Source organism: Trachypithecus francoisi, unplaced genomic scaffold, assembly GCF_009764315.1.
Source record: "Trachypithecus francoisi isolate TF-2019V2 unplaced genomic scaffold, Tfra_2.0 Lachesis_group5, whole genome shotgun sequence".
NCBI lineage: Eukaryota > Metazoa > Chordata > Mammalia > Primates > Cercopithecidae > Trachypithecus > Trachypithecus francoisi.
In genome coordinates, this window is record NW_022681470.1 from 125,115,024 (window position 1) to 125,135,963 (window position 20,940).

A 20,940-nucleotide genomic window follows, 5' to 3' on the forward strand; every position below is an offset into this window, starting at 1 on the left:
GTTTTCTAGATCTCCTACTTCTTCCTTTCCAGAGCAAGCATGGAGCTAGTAACACTTTTCCAGTGTTCCCAACCTCTCCTGGGACTCTCTAGGACTGGGAGTAGGCAGAATTAGCAGGCCAGGTCACATTGGTCAGGTACATTTGAACCCACTAACTAAAAATTCATCACCAGCCTGGCCAACATGGTGAAACCCTATCTCTACTAAAAATACAAAAATTAGCCAGGTGTGGTGGCAGGCACCTGTAATCCTAGCTACTCAGGAGGTGGAGGCAGGAGAATCGCTTGAATTCTGGAGGCGGAGGTTGCAGTGAGCTGAGATCGCGCCACTGCACTCCAGCCTGGGCAACAGAAGGAGACTTTGTCTCAACTGCCCACAACCCCCACAACAACAACAAAAAATTGTAATGTAGACATAGCTGTGGACTCTTGATTTCCATAGTGGAATTTGAGAAAGTGCTCCTGGTATTTAGTGAGCAGGGGCCAGGGATGGTAAACCATTTGCAATATATAGGACAGCTTCACCAAAAAGGAGTTATCCTGCACTGTTATCAATGATACACTCCTTGAAAAACACTTATCTAGAGGAAGAAACTAATTCCCTAGTAACAAAAGTTGAGATTGCAGAAATCAGAAAACTGGACAGAGTTAAAGGGAAAAAGCAGATATTATGACCAGGAAAGACAACTGGGAAAATAATATATACCCAAATCTAACTATACTTAAAAAAGGAATTAGAAAAGGGGAAGATGCCTTGTCATTATTAGATCAGAAACTGTGGCAGAGGTCCAAAGAAATCTTAGGTAGAAAGAGAGGGGAAGATATGAGAGGGCAGACTGAATTGTCTGTAGACCCTGCTGAGAAGCAGGATCCAAAAAAAAAAAAAAAAAAAACTGTTGAGAGGTAGCTCTTAAAGCTGAATGTGAAAAATTCATAATATAGACAATTGGGAACCCACTATCTTAAGGATTGAGACTGCTATTTTGAGTAGTTACAAAGATTCTGGACAGATTATAGAGAAGAGTAGGAAGATCAGTAGAAAATACTGGAAGAATTACAAGGGAAGTATCAATATGACAGTTTTGGATGAACTTCATGCTGGATAAGTAAATGGAATAGACTTCTAAGGGAAGACGCAACAATAATGAGGCATATTATGGGGGAATCAGGCAGGAATAAAAGAGAATGAGTCCAGTTTGATGGGGAACAATCACTTGAGTGGGATTGTTCTACTCAGAGAGGAGAATGTGAACAAACTATTTGAACCCTACAGTCAGATTGGGTCTCTGAAATCTAAAGCTATAGCCATGACCAGAGTCTATGCAAAATAACAAACCCAGAATTAACCTGAAGCCGTGTGTTGGGAGTAAATTCTTACGAGATTATGGATATATGCTTCATGGATCCACGAGCCTATTCCCTCAACAGCACCACCTTAGCCTTGAATGATGAACAACATAAATAGAATGTTAGGCAGCTTATCTACATTGTCTCCTATGTCTGGCACACACATTTAAAGCTAGGAGCTTGCATACACTAAAGCTCCCACAGAACTTGGCATCACTTGATAGTCCTGGACTGCAAGCCTGACTGCAAAACACAGAAAAACTAAAAAATAAGTTTAAATCCCTAACATCTAGAAGGCCTGTATAAAAGGAGGCTATTGTGGTCAACTTCCGTATTCGCCCCCTCTCCCCACCTTCCTCTCCCCGGCACATAGGCTGGTGTCTGGAGTCCTTGTCTGTGTAACAGCTACTTACCTCTGCATAATACCAGCATAAGCAGACATGAAATGAACAAGGTCAAAATCCCAAATGACCTACAGTTTAAGGTCATTCACTCAGACCGCAGCAGGTAAACACCAAACTCACATGGCATAAAACAGGTCACTGCCAGTCTCTAAATTTAAAACCAAAACGAAATTGGACCACAAAATCTTAAATTCCTCCTATGGCTTAAACATTTTCATGGGCAATTTACTTCTCAAATTTCATTTATCCTTGCAATGTTCCTAACCGATGCACCAGATGTCTTGTATATACACGTGGTCCCAGGTATGTATCTCCCTGCTGTAGTTTCCTCTGGTTTTCATCTATTCTTTTAAACATGGCTCTTCTGATCTCCATCTCAGGAATTGTTTTTTATTCTTGAAAAAAGAGAGTTGAAACACTGGGCTATTTTGACAACTTATATAGGATCCTCAAATTCTAGAACTCCCATTGTTACAGTACTTTTCTAAATAAAGCCATAAATAAGTAAAGCCAAATATTAAGTATATAATTTGAAAGAAAATCATATAGAAAGAACACCTGTAATTCTATCATATAGAGATAATAGTCAATAACCATTTATTGTTATTGTTATTGTTTAGAGAGGTATAGACACATTATGGTCATGTGTGTATGTATATACATATATTTTATAAAACTATAGTAGTTGACAATAGCGTGTATTGACATTTTCCAGTTTTAAAATAAGAATATATTATTATGGTGTAAAATTTGTTAACAACCTGATGTTATTCATATGATATTGTCCCTTATTAGATATTTAGGTTGTTTCCTTTTTAAAACTGTTATTATAAACAACTCTTTAACATTTTTTTTTTTTTAATTTTTATTTTTTGAAGATGGAGTCTCGCTCTGTCGCCCAGGCTGGAGTGCAGTGGCCGGATCTCAGCTCACTGCAAGCTCCGCCTCTCGGGTTCCCGCCATTCTCCTGCCTCAGCCTCCCAAGTAGCTGGGACTACAGGCGCCCACCACCTCGCCCGGCTAGTTTTTTGTATTTTTTTTTTAATAAAGACGGGGTTTCACCGTGTTAGCCAGAATGGTCTTGATCTGCTGACCTTGTGATCCGCCCGTCTCGGCCTCCCAAAGTGCTGGGATTACAGGCTTGAGCCACCGTGCCCGGCCTTTAACATTATTTTTAAATCAAGAGGACAGTTAGTTCCACCTGTAGATATTTTTTTCTACCCTCAAATTGTTAATTGTATTATATTGAATAACCAATCCATCATATATGCACTGATTTGAAATATCTTTATCATGTACTAAATTCATATTTGTGTCTGGAATTTTTATCCGATTAGTGGTGCAATAAATTCATAGTCACTGATTTCAGCCAAGTCCTTATTACTTATTTGTATATCTTCATGCTTGGCTTCCACTTTTATTCTCCTCAGGTATTAGTTTAGAACTTCACTATAGTCAATGCTCCCTTTTAATCTTGGTGCTAGTCTCTTAACTTTGTCATCAGTAAGATAAAGGCCACAAGTGAGGGCTATGACAATGGAAATTTATACTGTCACAGTTCTAGGGGTTAGAAGTTTGAAATCAAGGCATGAGCAGGGCCATGCTCCTTCTAAACCCTGGAGAGGAGAATTCTGTCTTGCCTCTTCCTAGCTTCTGGAAGCTCTTGGCAATACATGGTGATTCTTTAGCTTGCAAATGCAGCACTCCAGTCTCTGCCTCAGTTGTCATGGCCATCATCCCTCATGTGCCTTCACATTGTCTTCCTTGTGTGTGTGTGTGTGTCCAAATTTCCCTCTTTTATAAAGATTGCAGTTGTATTGGATTAGGGGCCCACCATAGTCCAGTATGATATCATCTTCACTAATTACATCTGAAACAGCCTTATTTCTGAATAAGGTCACATTCTGAGGGAGTGGGGTTAGGACTTGAACATATATTTTGGGGGAACACAATTCAACCCATAGAAATCTCTCCTCCAACCGCACACCACCCACATTCGCTCTCATTTCACTCTCCTCTTGTATTGAAGGATGATGGCATCTTTCTGTTCAGGTTAATTTCATGTTTTTGTTCTTTATTCCAACAGCTTCTATGTGTTCTGAGACTTTGCTCTATCAACCAACCACTCTTTTTGGCATTTTCATCTTCTGCCTTTCCATTAAAAACTCCCCTGCGTTCCGACAACACATCGCTCTCATGTCCCTTTCTTATCCCTCTCCTATTCAAGATACGAAGTTATCCCTTCCTTGAACTTGAACCCCGCTTTAGTCATAATTACACCTTTCTCTCATTCTTTATATATTAGGTCTCTTCACTTCTATCAAGGGCATTCACTGCTTAGGGTTTTCATAAAGAATTGCCACTGTTGTCTTTTGACATGAATCATTGCGTGTAGAGGACAATTAAAGAAAATCAAGACTGAGTTAAGATGTAAATATTAATTCATTTTGATTTGATTTCTATATATGGTGAGACATAGAGTCTAGTTTTATTCTTCTATGTATGGTTATCCAGTTTTCTCAGCATCATTTATAGAAGAAACTGCTTTCTCCTTATTGTATTTTCTTGGTATTTTCATCCAGAATGGGTTGGCTGTAAGTGTGTGGATTGGTATCTGGGCTCTCTCTTCTGTTCCATTGTTTTTATGCAGTACCAGCTGATTTGTTGTCAGGTACCATGATGCCTCCAGTTTTGTTCTTTTTGTTCAAAATTTCTTTGGCTATTTGGGGTCTTTTGGGGTTTCATATTAATTTTAGTACTTTTTTTCTATTTCTGTGAGGAATGTCACTGGTATTTTCACAGGGATTACACTGAATCTGTAAATTGCTTTGGGTAGTACGGTCATTTTAACAATATCGATTCTTCCAATCCATGGGCATAGAATATACTTTTGTTTAAAAATAAAGATACTACTAGACCAAAAAGCTGTAAAGCTACTAGAACAAAACACTGGAGAAATGCTCCAGTACATTGATCTGGGCAAAGATAGTTTGAGTAAGCCTCAAAAGCACAGGAAATAAAATCAAAACTAGATAAATGGTATTACATAAAGCTGAAAAGCTTCTGCACAACAAAGAAAACAATCAAAAATTGCATAGACAACCTACAGAATGAGAGAAAATATTTGCAAACTATCCATCTGACAAGGAATTAATAATCAGAATATATAAAGAACTCAAACAACTCAGTAGTAAAAAACCAAATAATTGATTAAAAAATGGGCAAAAGATTCTGCCATTTTGAGAAATGGCAGAAACTGACATTTCTCAAAAGAAGACATACAAATGGTTAACCGATATATGAAGAAATGGTCACCACCACTAATTATCAGAGAACTGCAAATCAAAACCACGATGAGATATCATCTCACTCCAGTTAGAATGACTTTTACAAAAAAGACAGAGAATAACAGATGCTGGTGAGAATGTAGAGAAAGGGGAACCCTTGTACACCATTAGTGGGAATGTTAATTAGTACCTTCTTTTTTCAAAAAGACACCCGCACTTATGTTTCTTGCAGCACTATTCACAATAGCAAAGTCATGGAATCAACCTAAATGTCCATCAGTGGTAGATTGGGTAAAGAAAATGTGGAATGTATACACCATGGAATATTACACAGCCGCCAAAATGAAATTATGTCCTTTGTAGCAACATAGATGCAGCTGGAGGCCATCATATTTTAAAAACATAACTAGTGAGATGGCTGCTGATGCTGTGAAAAGTGCTGCTATGATTATCATACTGATTCCAACAGGAATAGTTTGGTTGAGACCAGTAAGGGTCGAAATTCAACCACAATTGCCCCAGTTATGAAATCCTACAGCCTGGAGTGCATGTACAGCAAACTAACAAATATAGACGAAGAAGAATACAAAGAATCTGAACGAACTGTCACTCCTGAAAGTTCCATAAAGTGGTCTGTACCAACAGACAAATGAACAAGGAGCAAAAAGCAAGAACCACGGGATACTCAATCCAAAATCAACCACTCTCGCAAAATCAACACAAAACCAAGACAAGCATCTGAAGATATTTAGAAACAGTGTTACAGCATGGAACATCCAGAAGTAGTATATAAGCTTTACTGTCTTTTGGAACTCTGTAGGAATGTCACAGAAAAATCCTGATAGAAACAAAGTTCTACAGGAAAATTGCTAAGAAGTGGCCAATTATTTTTTCTACCATGTTGAGTGAAGTTTTGCATTTCTCATTTCCGATGATCTCATTCCCGATGATCTTTTCTTTCTACTTCTTCTTGGTGTTTAAGAAGTTCAGCTTGGGCCAACACAAGTTATTTTTTGCAATCAGTGTATAAACTGGATGTTTCTCTGTTGGTTTCACTATTGCTGGTTGTATATTGGGTACATTAGGCATCCTCACACTGCCTAGTGGAGGTCTGAAGGGATTGTTGAGATCTGGTCCAAAAGAAAGGAAATGAATATGTCCAAGAGATGTCTGCACCCCCATGTTTACTACAGCACTATTTACAATACCCAAAATATAGAATAAACCTAAGTGCCCATCAATGGATAAATGAATAAGTAAAATGTAGTATATACACAATATTATCCAGCCGTAAAAAGAATAAAATCCTGTTATTTGCAGCAGCATGAATGGAAGTGAAGGACATTATGTTAAATGAAATACACCAAGCACAGAAAGACAAATATAGGATGTTCCCACTCACATGTGTGAGCTAAAAAGGTGGAGCTCATGAAGATAGATTTCCAGAGGCCAGGAAGGGTGGGAAAGGAGGGAATAAAGAGAGATTATTAATGGGTACAATTATACAGCTACTAATAGATAAAAGAAATAAGACCTGGTGTTTGATAGATCAGTAGGGTGACTATAGTTAACATTAGTCTGTTAAACATTTCAAAATAGCTAGAAGAGAATAATTTGAATGTTTCTAGCATAAAGAAAAGTTAAACATTTCATGTGATGGATATCCTAATTACCCTGATTTGATTATATGTATGTATCAGATTATCACATGTACCCTGAAAATATGTACATCAATTATGTCTCAATAAAAATAATTTTAAAAAATATGTAAATGTTGGATAGTTGGCTCAAATCCTTCCTGAGTATCCAATATTTTCCCCCATGAACCTGACAGTGTTAGGTTAATATTCATGAATCAGGAGAATCATGATGGTGTGCCCTGGATGCTTGGAATGTCCTTAAATTGTGGTAACAGAGAATTTTAGATATATTACATTATAAAAAATTATTTTGTCACACTAACCTTAAACTAACAAAGATTTGAGAACTGGATTAAGTTATCTTTCTATCCCCAGGACCTAGCAGAGTTTGGAACCTATTAGGCGACCAATAAATATTTTCTGATGAATGGGATCATGGATAAGCAAATGATGTCTATTCTGAGATAGCTGGTGTTACAAGATGGTTTGTCCATATACAGATCTGTTTTACACATTCATTTCATTAATGCAGTACTTTAACCAGGAAATGGGCCATTCAAGGTAAAGGTTACATAATACAAAAGAAAATGGAATTTTCCAACCAGATATTCTGTGAAGCATTGTTCATATATTATAGGAGGTAAAAATAAATTACTTTTAAAAAAAGTGCTTGTGTGCAAATAAGTTTGGGAAGAACTGAGCTTTTTTGCCTCTTATTTATTTAGGTCTTTCACATCTTTATTATTTTATTAATATTATTTTTAAATTGATAGATAAAATGGTATATATTTATGGTGTACAATATACACATGATGTGGAATGACTAAATCTAGCCAGGAAGGTTTTTCTTTCAGTGCAGAAATTCTTAGAACTCACAAATTATTTAGATTTGCATTTGGCTGCATGTGACAGAAATCTGATTGCATAGATATAAACAAGTAGGAGTTTATTTTTCTTATGTAGAAAAATAAATGCAGACACAGGCATCCAGAGCGGAACGTCAGTTCCAGGATGCCTCCGGTGTGCAGTCTCCTTTCTGAATTCTCCTGCAGCCTCCCTGGAATAGTGTGGGCCTTTCTTTCTCATGCTCACACAGTGGCTGCTGCACTTCTAGGCAGGAAACACAGGGAAGACTCAGGGGCAGAAGGTGGAAAACAGGAAATATGTCCCTTTATTTCTGGAAAGAAATATATTTTTCTCAGTTGTCCACTTAGTTACCTTGTGCTTATGTCTCACTGCCAGGAAATAATAGGTCATGTAGCTATCCCTAGCTGTAAGTGAGTCTGGAATAAGGAGTATTTTTAATTGATGCATTGCTGCCCTAAAGCAAAATCAAAGATCTGTTAGTTAAGAGAGGAAGAGGGAATGGGTATTGGTCTGGCAACCAACAGTGCATAAAACTAAGGTGTATTGTGACTTCCCAAAAGGGGGAATATAGTCATATGTGTTATTTCTTCACTCTGTTTTTCAAGATTTCCTTTGAGGAGGCTTTACAGGTATTCTGGCAAGAACATAATTGACATCATGACCAGAAGGTAGCCTGTCACTGATTTTAATCTTCCCAGCATATAATTCTGTCCTCTCTTAGGTAAATAATCAGAGACATTAGCTTTTTTCATACTGCATTTCTGAAGAAAATGGGCCTTACATTTCTTAGGTTACAATACTCTAGGCAGATCTCGGTCAACTGATAAGGATGCTGCCGTATCAGGGAAAGATCTCAAGCAGGAACACATAAGGATCTATTTAAAGCAAACAAACAAACCCTAAGTAGAGCTAATTTCTGCTCTGTCCGACTCTTAATTCTCACAGTGAACGACATATACTGGAAAAATTATCCACCAAGATAGTTTTTGTTTAACTGAGGTGGATTGATGGTAGCAATGGTCTTGATTTGTTTACTCCTTCCATTAAAGACACTGAGTCTATACTAGCCTTGGCATAGATCATGTGTGTAACCAACAGTGTGCCAGTTCTGAGTCCAAGTCTTTAGAGGCCCTGTGTGTTTCTTCTTGTTGCCTCTTGCTCCTCTCCCTTTGCCATGAGAATAAGGCTGGATGAACCTGCTGGTGAGCAGCCATGTGGAATACAGCAAGATGGCATAGGCTTGTGAGCAAGTTCATCCAGGATTGACTATTTAATTACCCTACAGCTAGCAATAGACACACAAGTAAGTCTTGATGAGCTCAGCTTCCATCAACAAAATGCTTAGTCAACGTAAACACTTGTGAGTAACAAAAGTTTATTGCTATATGCCAGGGAGATTTTGTGTTTTCTGTCATGGTTGTTACATGGCATTACTGTGGTAACAGATAACTGATACACTAATCCAGCTGAGAAGGGAGGTTGAACAAGTTGTGAATAAATTGGAGTGTCTGGAACACTATTACTTACCTAAAAGCCCCTGCTGTTGGGTCTCTTCTCTGCATTTCTTGCCTCAACTTGTTTTGAAAATTGCATCCGAACTTGTATATGAATCTCCTGAATATCTTTGCTCTTTATTTAGTATTATCTTTACTACATCTTTTGAATGTTGTAGGCAACATTACTCTTTTAAAAACAACTTTTATTTTAAAAAATGAATATTTTAAAATCATATAGTAAGTACTTCTGTCCCACCACACAGAATGAGTAGTTCTTAACATTTTGTTACATTTGCTTCAAGTCTCCTGTTTTATGACAGCATACTCCTACATGTAAAGTTGTGACCCCCTGATCTCCCAACTCCCCGATCTCATAACCCCTCTCATTCCTGGGGTCAGCCATTTGACAGATTTAGTGTAAATCCTGCCAATACTTTATAAAAATATATTAAAATACTATGTTTATAAACAGTTATTTTAAAATGTAGGTTTTATTATTATTTGGGTATGGTGAGGCCAACAGATCAGGACCCAATTGCCATTGAAAAGATAGTTTATTACAGTCCCCAACGGGAAGGCTATACCTCACCATGCAGGGGCCACAAGGGGAAGCACCAAGGTCAGTCAGGGGTCAGAGAGAGCTAGGGGAAATCACTGGCAAAGTCTTTATTGTGGGTTCTGCAGAAACAGGTGAGGCAGGATACATGGGCTTAACATTGGCTAATTTGAATAATTTCAGCTGGCTCAAGGGTATAGGGGTTGTCTCTAGTTGTCTGGTAGGCCCTGGGGTGATTAGGGCAGGGGAATGGTGGCCCTAAGTGAAAGAGCCCTATGGGTGCTATATAAAGGAGGTGGTGGTGGGGTGGTCTGGGCTCTGGATTGGTTGGTTTGCATATGAAAAGTACACTCACAGGAAAGTCTTTTACTGTCTCTAGCAACTAGCTAGCCCTGGGAAGGCCGGTTTCTTCAGGGTCAGCAAAGCTCCCACCATGTCAAAGCATTAGAAACATAGAAAATAAAAAAACAGGATTACTACAACATTGCATATCTATAAATAAGGTATTACATTCCATGCATTTTTATAGACTGTTTTTAGAGAAGTTTTAGACTCACAGAAAATTGAGTGGTAGGTACAGAGACTTCCCATATATCCCCTGTCCTATACATGTGCATCACCTCCCACATCATCAACATCCCCTATCAGAGTGGTATGTTTGTTACAACTGGCGAACCTACATTGACATATCATTATCTTCCAAAGTGTGTAGTTGACATTAGAGTTCCCTCTTGGTATTGTACATTCCATGGGTTTGAGCAAATATATCATGATGTTTCCACCATTGTAGTATCATACAGAATAGTTGCACTTTCCTAAAAATCCTCTGTGCTCTGCTGATTCATCTCTCCTTCTCCTCCTCAATCCCCTAACAACCACTGATCTCTTTATTGTCTCTGGAATTTTCTCTTTTCTAGAACGTCATGTAGTAGGAATCATACAATATATACCGTTTTCACGTTGACTTTTTTCACTTAGTAATTTGCTTTTAAGATTCCTCTGTCATTTATTTATTTATTTTGAGACAGAGTCTCGCTCTGTCGCCCAGGCTGGAGTGCAGTGGCGCCATCGTGGCTCACTGCAAGCTCCACCTCCCGGGTTCACGCCATTCTCCTGGCTCAGCCTCCCGAGTTGCTGGGACTACAGGCGCCTGCCACTATGCCCGGCTACTTTTTTGTATTTTTAGTAGAGATGGGGTTTCACCATGGTAGTCAGGATGGTCTTGATCTCCTGATCCCGCTATCCATCTGCCTCTGCCTCCCAAAGTGCTGGGATTACAGGCATGAGCCACCACGCCCGGCCTAAGATTCCTCTGTCTTTTCATGGCTTGATAACTTGTTTTCTTTTGGTGCAGAATAATATTTCGTTGTCTGGATATACCATCTTTTTATCTGCTCACCTTTTTATTTTAATTTTTATTTATTTATTTATTTTTGAGACGGAGTCTCGCTCTGTTGCCCAGGCTGGAGTGCAGTGGCCAGATCTCAGCTCACTGCAAGCTCCGCCTCCCGGGTTCACACCATTCTCCTGCCTCAGCCTCCCGAGTAGCTGGGACTACAGGCGCCTGCCACCTCGCCCGGCTAGTTTTTTTGTATTTTTTAGTAGAGACGGGGTTTCACCGTGTTAGCCAGGATGGTCTTGATCTCCTGACCTCGTGATCCGCTCGTCTCGGCCTCCCAAAGTGCTGGGATTACAGGCTTGAGCCACTGCGCCTGGCCCCATTCACCTTTTTAAAAACCTCTTGATTGCTTCCAAGGTTTGGCAATGATGAATAAAGCTTCAATAAACATTTGTGTGCAGGTTTTTGTGTGGTGGTAAGTTTTCAACTTCTTTGGACAAGCACTAAGGAGTGTTATTATTGATTGTCTAGCAACCATATACTTAATTTTGTTAGAAACCACCAGACTGCTTTCCAAAGTAGCTGTACCGTTTTATATTCTCACTAACAGTGAAGGAGAGCTCCTGTTGATCCATATCCTCTCCAGCCGTTGTTGTTGTCAGTGTTCTATATTTTTGACATTTGAATAGGTGTGTAGTGGTATTTTATTGTTGTTATAATTTGCATTTCCCTGGTGACATGGGATGTAAAGCATCTTTTCAGATGCTATTTAGCATCTGTATATTTTCTTTAGTGAGGTGTCTGTTAAGGTCTTTGGTCCATTTTTAATTTAGTAGTTTCTTTTCTTTCTTATTGTTGAATTTTTTGAGTCCTTTATGTTTTTTGGTTAAGTCTTATCAGATGTGTCTTTTGCAAATATTTCTCCCAGTCTGTGGCTTGTCTTCTTATTCTCTTAAAGTTGTCTTTTGCAGAGCAAACGTTTTTAATTTTAATGAGGTCTGGCTTATTAATCATTTATTTCATGAATTATGCCTTCAGTATAATATATAAAAAGTTATTGCCATACCCAACGTCATCATCTCCTATATTGTCTTCTAAGAGTTTTATAATTTTGTACTTTACATTTAGGTCTATGATGCATTTAGAGTTAATTTTTGTAAAGGGTGTAAGGTCTGTGTCTAGATTCACTTTTTTTCTTTTTGCGTGTGGATGTCCAATTGTTTCAGCACCATTTGTTGAAAATGACTCTTTGCTCCATTGTATTGCCTTTACTCTTTTGTCAAAGATTAGTTGACTATATTTATATGTGCCTATTTCTGGACTCTCTATTTTTTCCCATTGATTTATTTGTCTAGTCTTTAGCCAGTACTAAACTGTCTTGATTACTTTAGCTTCATAGTAAGCTTTGAGGTTGGGTAGTGTCAGTCCTCCCACTTTGTTCTTGCATTGTGTGCATTTTAAAACCTTATATACCTTTCTTTTTCCTTTTGTTTAATTCAAAGATAAAAGTAGTATGCTTTTTAAACAAATTTTTAATTTCCGTAGGTTTTTAGGGAAACAAGGGGTATTTGGAATATACAATGTTTGGGTTTCCATTCCTGGAGTTACTTCACTTAGAATAATAGTCTCCAATCCCAACAAGGTTGCTGTGAATGCCACTAATTCATTCATTTTTATGGCTCAGTAGAATTCTATCATATATATTTATCACAGTTTCTTTGTTCACTTGTTGATTGATGGGCATTTTGGTTAGTTCCACAGTTTTGCAATTGCAAATTGTGCTGCTATAAACATACATGCACAAGTGTCTTTCACATAATGACTCTTCTCCCTCTGGGAGATACTCAGTAGTGGAATTGCTGGATCAAATGGTAGTTCTACTTATAATTCTTTTAAAGAATCTTCACACTGTTTTCTATAACGGTTGTAGTGGTTTATATTCCCACCAGCAGTGTAGAAATGTTCCCTTTTCAATGCATCCATGCCAACATCCATTATTTTTTTATTTTTGAATTATGGCTATTCTTGTAGGAGTAAGTCGGTATTGCATTGTGGTTTTAATTTGCACTTCCCTGATCATTAGTGATGTTGAGCATTTTTTATATGCTTGTTGGTCATTTGTGTATCTTCTTCTGAGAATTGTCTATTCATGTCCTTAACCCACTATTTGAGGGATTGTTTTTTTTCTTGCTGATTTGTTAGAGTTCCTTGTAGATTCTGGATATTAGTCTTTTGTTGGATGTATAGATTGTGAAGATTTCTTCCACTCTGTGGGTTGTCTGTTCATTCTGCTGACTGTTCCTTTTGCCATGCAAAAGCTCTTCAGTTTAATTAAGTCCCAGCTAGTCCCATCTATTTATCCTTGTTTTCATTTCATTTGCTTTTGGTTTCTTGGTCATAAAATTCTTGCCTAAGCCAATCTCTATAAGAGTTTTTCCAATGTCATCTTCTAGAATTTTTATAGTTTCAGGTCTTAGATTTAAGTCCTTAATCCATCTTAAGCTGATTTTTATATGAGGTGAGAGATGAGGATCCAGTTTCATTCTCCTACATGTGGCTTGCCAATTATACCAGCACCATTGGTTGAATAGGGTGTTCTTTCCCCACTTTATGTTTTTGTTTGCTTTGTCAAAGATCAGTTGGCTGTAAGTATTTGGTTTTATTTCTGGGTTCTCTATTCTGTTCCATTGGTATATGGGCCTCTTTTTATACCAGTACCATGCTGTTATAGTGGCTATGGCCTTATAGTATACTCTGAAATCAGGTACTGTGATGCCTCCAGATTTGTTCTTTTTGCTTAGTCTTGCTTTGGCTATGAGGATCTTTTTTGGTTTCACATACATTTTAGGATTGTTTTTTTCTAGTTCCGTGATGAATGATGGTGGTATTTTCATGAGAATTGCCTGAATTTGTAGATGACTTTTGGCAGTATGGCCATTTTCACAATATTGATTCATGAGCATGGGATGAGTTTCCATTTTGTTGTGTCCTCTATGATTCTTTCAGTAGTTTTTTGTAGTTTTCCTTGTATAGGTCTTTCACGTCCTTGGTTAGGTATATTCCTAAGTATTTATTTTATTTTTGCAGCTATTGTAAAAGGAGTTGAGTTCTTGATTTGATTCTCAGCTTTGTTGCTGTTGATGTATAGGAGAGCTACTGATTTGTGTGCATTAATTTGGTATCCTGAAACTTTGCTGAATTCTTTTATTCTAGCAGTTTTTTGAATGAATCTTTCGGGTTTTCTAGGTATACAATCAAATCAACAGCAAACAGTGACAGTTGGACTTCCTCTTTACTGATTTGGATGCCCTTTATTCCTTCCTCTTGTCTAATTGCTCTGGCTAGGTCTTCCAGTACTATGTTGAGTAGAAGTGGTGAGAGTAGGCATCCTTGTCTTGTTTCAGTTCTCGGAGGGAATGCTATCAGTGTTTCCCCATTCAGTATTATGTTGGCTGTGGGTTTGTCATAGATAGCTTTTACTATATTGATATATGCCTCTTGTATGCCGATTTTGCTGAAATTTTTAATCATAAGAGATGCTGGATTTTGTCAAATGCTTTTTCTGTATTTATTGAGATGATCATGTGATTTTTGTTTTTAGTTTTGTTTATGTGGTGTATCACATTTAGTGACTTGCATATGTTAAACCATCCCTGCATCCCTGTTGCAAAACCCATTTGATCACGGTGGTTTAGCTTTTTGATATGTTGCTGGATTCAGTTAGCTAGTATTTTTAAAGAATTTTTTGCATGTATGTTCATCAGGGATATTGCTTCTGTAGTTTTCTTTCTTGGTTTTGTCTTTTCCTGGTTTTGGTATTAGGGTGATACTGGCTTCATAGAATGATCTGGGGAGGATTTCCTTTCTCTATCTTGCAGAATAGTGTCAATAGGATTGGTACCAATTCTTCTTTGAATGTCTGATAGAATTCAGCTGTGAATTCATCTGGTCCTGGACTTTTTTTTGTTGGTAATTTTTTTTATTACAATTTCAAACTCACTGCTTGTTATTGGTCTGTTCAGGGTATCTAATTCTTCCTGATTTAAGCTAGAAGTGTTGTAAGTTTTCAGGAATGTATTCATCTCTTCCAGGTTTTCTAGTATATGCATGTATAGGTGTTCATGGTAACCTTGAATGATCTTTTGTATATCTGTGGCTTCAGTTTTAATATCTTCCCTTTTGTTTCTAATTGAGCTTATTTGGCTTTTCTCTCTTCTTGATTAATCTTGCTAATGATCTATCAGTTTTTTATCTTTTCAAAGAATCAGCGTTTTGTTTCATTTATCTTTTGTATTTTGTTTGTTTGTTTGTTTCAATTTCACTTAGTTCTGCTCTAATCTTCGTTATTTCTTTTTTTCTGGTGGGTTTGGGTTTGGTTGGTTCTTGTTTCTCTAGTTCCTTGAGATGTGACCTTAGATTGTCTATTTGTGCCCTTTCAGAGTTTTTAATGCAGGCATTTAGGGCTAGGAACTTTCCTCTTAGCACCACCTTTGCTGTATCCCAGAGGTTTACATAGGTTGTGCCACTATTGATGTTCAGTTTGAAGAATTTTTAAGGTTTCATCTTGATTTCATTGTTGATGCAGTGATCATTCAAGAGCAGGTTATTTAATTTCCATGTATTTACATGGTTTTGAAGGTTCCTTTGGAGTTGATTTCCAGTTTTATTCTACTGTGGTCTGAGAGTACTTAATGTAGTTTCAATTTTTGAAAAATTTATTGAGGCTTGTTTTGTGGCCTATCATATGGTCTATCTTGGAGAAAGTTCCTTGTGTTGATGATAGAATGTATATTCTGTGGTTGTTGTGTAAAATATTCTGTAAATATCTGTTAAGTCCATTTGTTCCAGGGTACACTTTAAATCCATTGTTTCTTTACTGACTTTCTGTCTTGATGACCTATTTAGTGCTGTCAGTGCAGTATTAAAGTCCCCCACTATTGTTGTGTTGGTGTCTGTCTCATTTCTTAGGTCTAGTAGTAATTGTTTTATAAATTGGGGATCTCCAGTGTTAGGTGCATATATATTTAGGATTGTGATATTTTCCTGTTGGACAAGGTCTTTTATTATATAATGTCCCTCTTTGTTCTTTTTAACTGCTGTTGCTTTAAGGTTTGTTTTGTCTGATGTAAGAATAGCTACTCTTGCTTGCTTTTGGTGTCCATTTGCATGGAATGTCTTTTTCCACTCTTTTACCTTAAGTTTATTTGAGTCCTTATGTGTTAGATGAGTCTCTTGAATGCAGCAGACAGTTTGGTTGGTGAATTCTTATACATTTTGCCATTCTGTATGTTTTAAGTGGAACATTTAGGCTATTTACATTCAACGTTAGTATTGAGATGTGAGGCACTATTCCATTCATCATGCTATTTGTGGCCTGTATACCTTAGTTTTTTTTTTTTTTTTAATGTATTTTTGTTTTGTAGGTTCTGTGAGATTTATGCTTCAAAGAAGTTCTGTTTTGATGTGTTTCCAGGATTTGTTTCAAGATTTAGAGCTCCTTTTAGCAGTTCTTGTAGTGATGGCTTGGTAGTAGCAAATTCTCTCAGCATTTGTTTGTCTGAAAAAGACTGTTATCTTTCCTTCATTTACGAAGCTTAGTTTCACTGAATACAAAATTGTTGGCTCATAATTGTTTTGTTTAAGGAGGCTAAAGATAGGGCCTCAATCTAGCTTGTAGGGTTTCTGCTGAGAAATCTGCTGTTAATCTGATAGGCTTTCCTTGGTTACCTGATGCTGTTGCCTCACAGCTCTTAATATTATTTCCTTTGTCTTAACGTTAGATAACCTGATGGCAGTCTACCTAGGTGATGATTTTTTTGTGGTGAATTTCCTAGGTGTTCTTTGAGCCTCTTGTTTTTGGATGTCTAAATCTCTAGCTAGGCTGGGGAAATTTTCCTTGATTAATCCCCCAAAGATGTTTTTCAACCTTTTAGATTCCTCTTCTTCTTCAGGAATGCCAGTTATTCTTAGGTTTGGTCATTTAACATAGTCCTAAACTTCTTGGAGGCTTTGTTCATTTGTCTCATTCTTTTTTCTTGACTTTGTTGGATTGAGTTAATTCAAAAACCTTGTCTTCGAGCTCTGAAGCTTTCTTCTGCTTGTTCAATTCTATTCTTGAGACCTTTCAGAACATTTTGCATTTTTCTAAGAATGTCAATATTTCCTGAAGTTTTAATTGTTTTTTATTTATGTGATGTATTTCACTGAAGATTTCTTCCCTTATTCCTTGTATCATTTTTTGATTTCCTTAAATTAGACTTTATCTTTCTCTGGTGCCTCCTTGATTAGTTTAATAACTGACCTTCTAGATTCTTTTTCAGGTAAATCAGGGATTTCTCCTTAGTTTGGATCCAGTGCTGGTGAGCTAGTGTGATTTTTTTTAGGGGGCTGCTAAAGAATCTTATTTTGTCATGTTACCAGAATTGTTTTTGTGGTTTCTTCTCATTTGGGTAGGCTGTGTCAGAGGGAAGGTATAGGGCTCAAAGCTGCTGTTCTGATTCTTTTGTCCCATGAGTGTTCCCTTGATGTAGTACTCTCCTGGCTTTCCTAGGAATGTGGCTTTCTGAGAGCTGAGCTGTAATGATTGTTATCTCTTTTCTGGATCTAGTTACCCAGCAGGTCTACCAGGCTCCGGGCTGGTACTGGGGGTTGTCTGCACAGAGTCCTGTGATGTGCACCATCTGCAGGTCTCTCAGCCATGGATACCAGCACCTGTTCTGGTGGAGGTGGCAGGGACAAAATGGACTCTATGAGAGTCCTTAGTTTTGGTTGTTTAATGTACTATTTTTCTGCTGGTTGGCCTCCTGCCAGAAGGTGGTGCTTTCAAGAGAGCATCAGCTGTGGTAGTATAGGGAGGGTCAGGCAGTGGGTAAGGCCCTAGAACTCCCAATAGTATATGCCCTTTGTCTTCAGCTACCAGGGTGAGTAGGGAAGGACCATCAGGTGGGGGCAGAGCTAGGCTTGTCTGAGCTCAGACTCTCTGCTTGGGTGGGTCTTGCCACAGCTGCTGTGGGGGATGAGGGTGTGGTTCCCAGGTCAATGGAGTTATGTTTTCAGGATGACTATGACTACCTTTGCTTTGTCATGCAGGTTGTCAGAAAAGTGGGAAAAAGCCTGCAGTCACAGGCCTCACCCAGCTCCCACACTATCCAAAAGGCCAGTCTCACTCCCATCGTGCCCCCACCAATAGTACCAAGTCTGTTTCCAGGCAGTGGTGAGCAAGGCTGAGAACTTGCCCCAGGCTACCAGTCTCCCAGCTGCAAAAACAAGCAGGGCTTTCATGCTTCCCCACCTGTGGAGTCTGCACACCGGAGTCACACCCTCCCCCAAGTCCAGGCCAAGAGACCTCGTGTTTGGGTGGAATTGTTACAAAGAGCAGGTGGAGATTTTCTTTTCCCTGTCAACCTTTCCCAGTTCCTTTGGCAGCCCTCCCCAAGGACCCCGTGAGACAAGGCAGAAATTATTTCCCAGGGGACCCAGAGAGTCCACAGGACATTTCCTGCTGCTTCCTCTACCCTTGTTTTTTGCTCGGCTCTCTAAATGGACTCAGGTCCCGGTAAGACCAGAATCTTCTCCCGTGATCTAGACCTTCAGGTTCCCCAGTGAGGGTGTGTGTTCAGGGGTGGACAATTCCTCTTTCTTATTTCCACAGCTTGGGCACCCACAATATTTGGGATGTCTCCTGGGTCCTGTAGGACCAATCCACTTCCTTCAGAGGGTCTGTGAGTTCTGTCAGCTTTCCTGGTTTATTCCTGCAGTAGTTCTGGAGCAAAAGTTCATGTGAGTTTCCACACACTGCTCTGTTTGCATGGGAGCTGTAATCTAGTCCTGCCTCCCATCCACCATAATCCCTCCAAATTCCCCTAACTTTCTTATTTCATCCACTGCCATATTCAGTGAAAGCAGAATATGCATGTTAAGGTGCATATATTTTACCTACTTACTTATTTTTCCTGTTGAACTTTTACGTCATATTCTAACATAAGAATATTTCTCGAGTGTTGAGAAGATGGCCGAATAGGAACAGCTCCAGTCTCCAACTCCCAGCGCGAGCGACACAGAAGACTGGTGATTTCTGCATTTTCAACTGAGACTCCACCTCTGGGGACAGCGCACAGCTGAAGACCAACAGGGGAAGCAGCGGGGGACTGTGCAGACGCGAACGACTCTGTCTGACAGCTTTGGGGAGAGCCGTGGATCTCCCAACGCGGAGGTTGAGATCTGAGAACGGACAGACTGCCTGCTCAGGTGGGTCCCTGACCCCTGAGTAGCCTAGCTGGGAGACATCCCCCACTAGGGGCAGTCTGACACCCCACACCTCACAGGGTGGAGTACACCCCTGAGAGGAAGCTTCCAAAAGAAGAATCAGACAGGCACACTAGCTGTTCAGCAATATTCTATCTTCTGCAACCTCTGCTGCTGATACCCAGGCAAACAGGGTCGGGAGTGGACCTCAAGCAATCTCCAACAGACCTATAGCTGAGGGTCCTGACTGTCAGAAGAAAAACCATCAAACAGGAAGGACACCTATACCAAAACCCCATCAGTACGTCACCATCATCAAAGACCAGAGACAGATAAAACCACAAAGATGGGGAAAAAGCAGGGCAGAAAAGCTGGAAATTCAAAAAATAAGAGCGCATCTCCCCCTGCAAAGGAGCACAGCCCATCGCCAGCAACGGATCAAAGCTGGTCAGAGAATGACTTTGACGAGATGAGAGAAGAAGGCTTCAGTCCATCAAACTTCTCAGAGCTAAAGGAAGAATTACGTACCCAGCGCAAAGAAACTAAAAATCTTGAAAAAAGAGTGGAAGAATTGATAGCTAGAATAATTAATGCAGAGAAGGTCATAAACGAAATGACAGAGATGAAAACCATGACACGAGAAATACGTGACAAATGCACAAGCTTCAGTAACCGACTCGATCAACTGGAAGAAAGAGTATCAGCGATTGAGGATCAAATGAATGAAATGAAGCGAGAAGAGAAACCAAAAGAAAAAAAAGAAGAAAAAGAAATGAACAAAGCCTGCAAGAAGTATGGGATTATGTAAAAAGACCAAATCTACGTCTGATTGGGGTGCCTGAAAGTGAGGGGGAAAATGGAACCAACTTGGAAAACACTCTTCAGGATATCATCCAGGAGAAATTCCCCAACCTAGTAGGGCAGGCCAACATTCAAATTCAGGAAATACAGAGAATGCCACAAAGATACTCCTCCAGAAGAGCAACTCCAAGACACATAATTGCCAGATTCACCAAAGTTGAAATGAAGGAAAAAATCTTAAGGGCAGCCAGAGAGAAAGGTCAGGTTACCCACAAAGGGAAGCCCATCAGACTAACAGCAGATCTCTCGGCAGAAACTCTACAAGCCAGAAGAGAGTGGGGGCCAATATTCAACGTTCTTAAAGAAAAGAATTTTAAACCCAGAATTTCATATCCAGCCAAACTAAGTTTCATAAGTGAAGGAGAAATAAAATCCTTTACAGAAAAGCAAATGCTTAGAGATTTTGTCACCACCAGGCCTGCCTTACAAGAGACCCTGAAGGAAGCCCTAAACATGGAAAGGAACAACCGGTACCAGCCATTGCAAAAACATGCCAAAATGTAAAGACCATCGAGGCTAGGAAGAAACTGCATCAACTAACGAGCAAAATAACCAGTTAATATCATAATGACAGGTTCAAGTTCACACATAATAATATTAACCTTCAATGTAAATGGACTAAATGCTCCAGTTAAAAGACACAGACTGGCAAACTGGATAAAGAGTCAAGACTCATCAGTCTGCTGTATTCAGGAGACCCATCTCACATGCAGAGACATACATAGGCTCAAAATAAAGGGATGGAGGAAGATCTACCAAGCAAATGGAGAACAAAAAAAAGCAGGGGTTGCAATCCTAGTCTCTAATAAAACAGACTTTAAACCATCAAAGATCAAAAGAGACAAAGAAGGCCATTACATAATGGTAAAGGGATCAATTCAACAAGAAGAGCTAACTCTC

At 38.9% G+C, this 20,940-nt stretch overlaps 1 pseudogene; it reads right to left on the reverse strand.

Moving 5' to 3' along the window:
- Positions 1-1,518: 1,518 nt before the first annotated feature.
- The window catches only part of LOC117074169, a 34,697-nt pseudogene continuing 15,275 nt past the window's right edge, over positions 1,519-20,940 (reverse strand).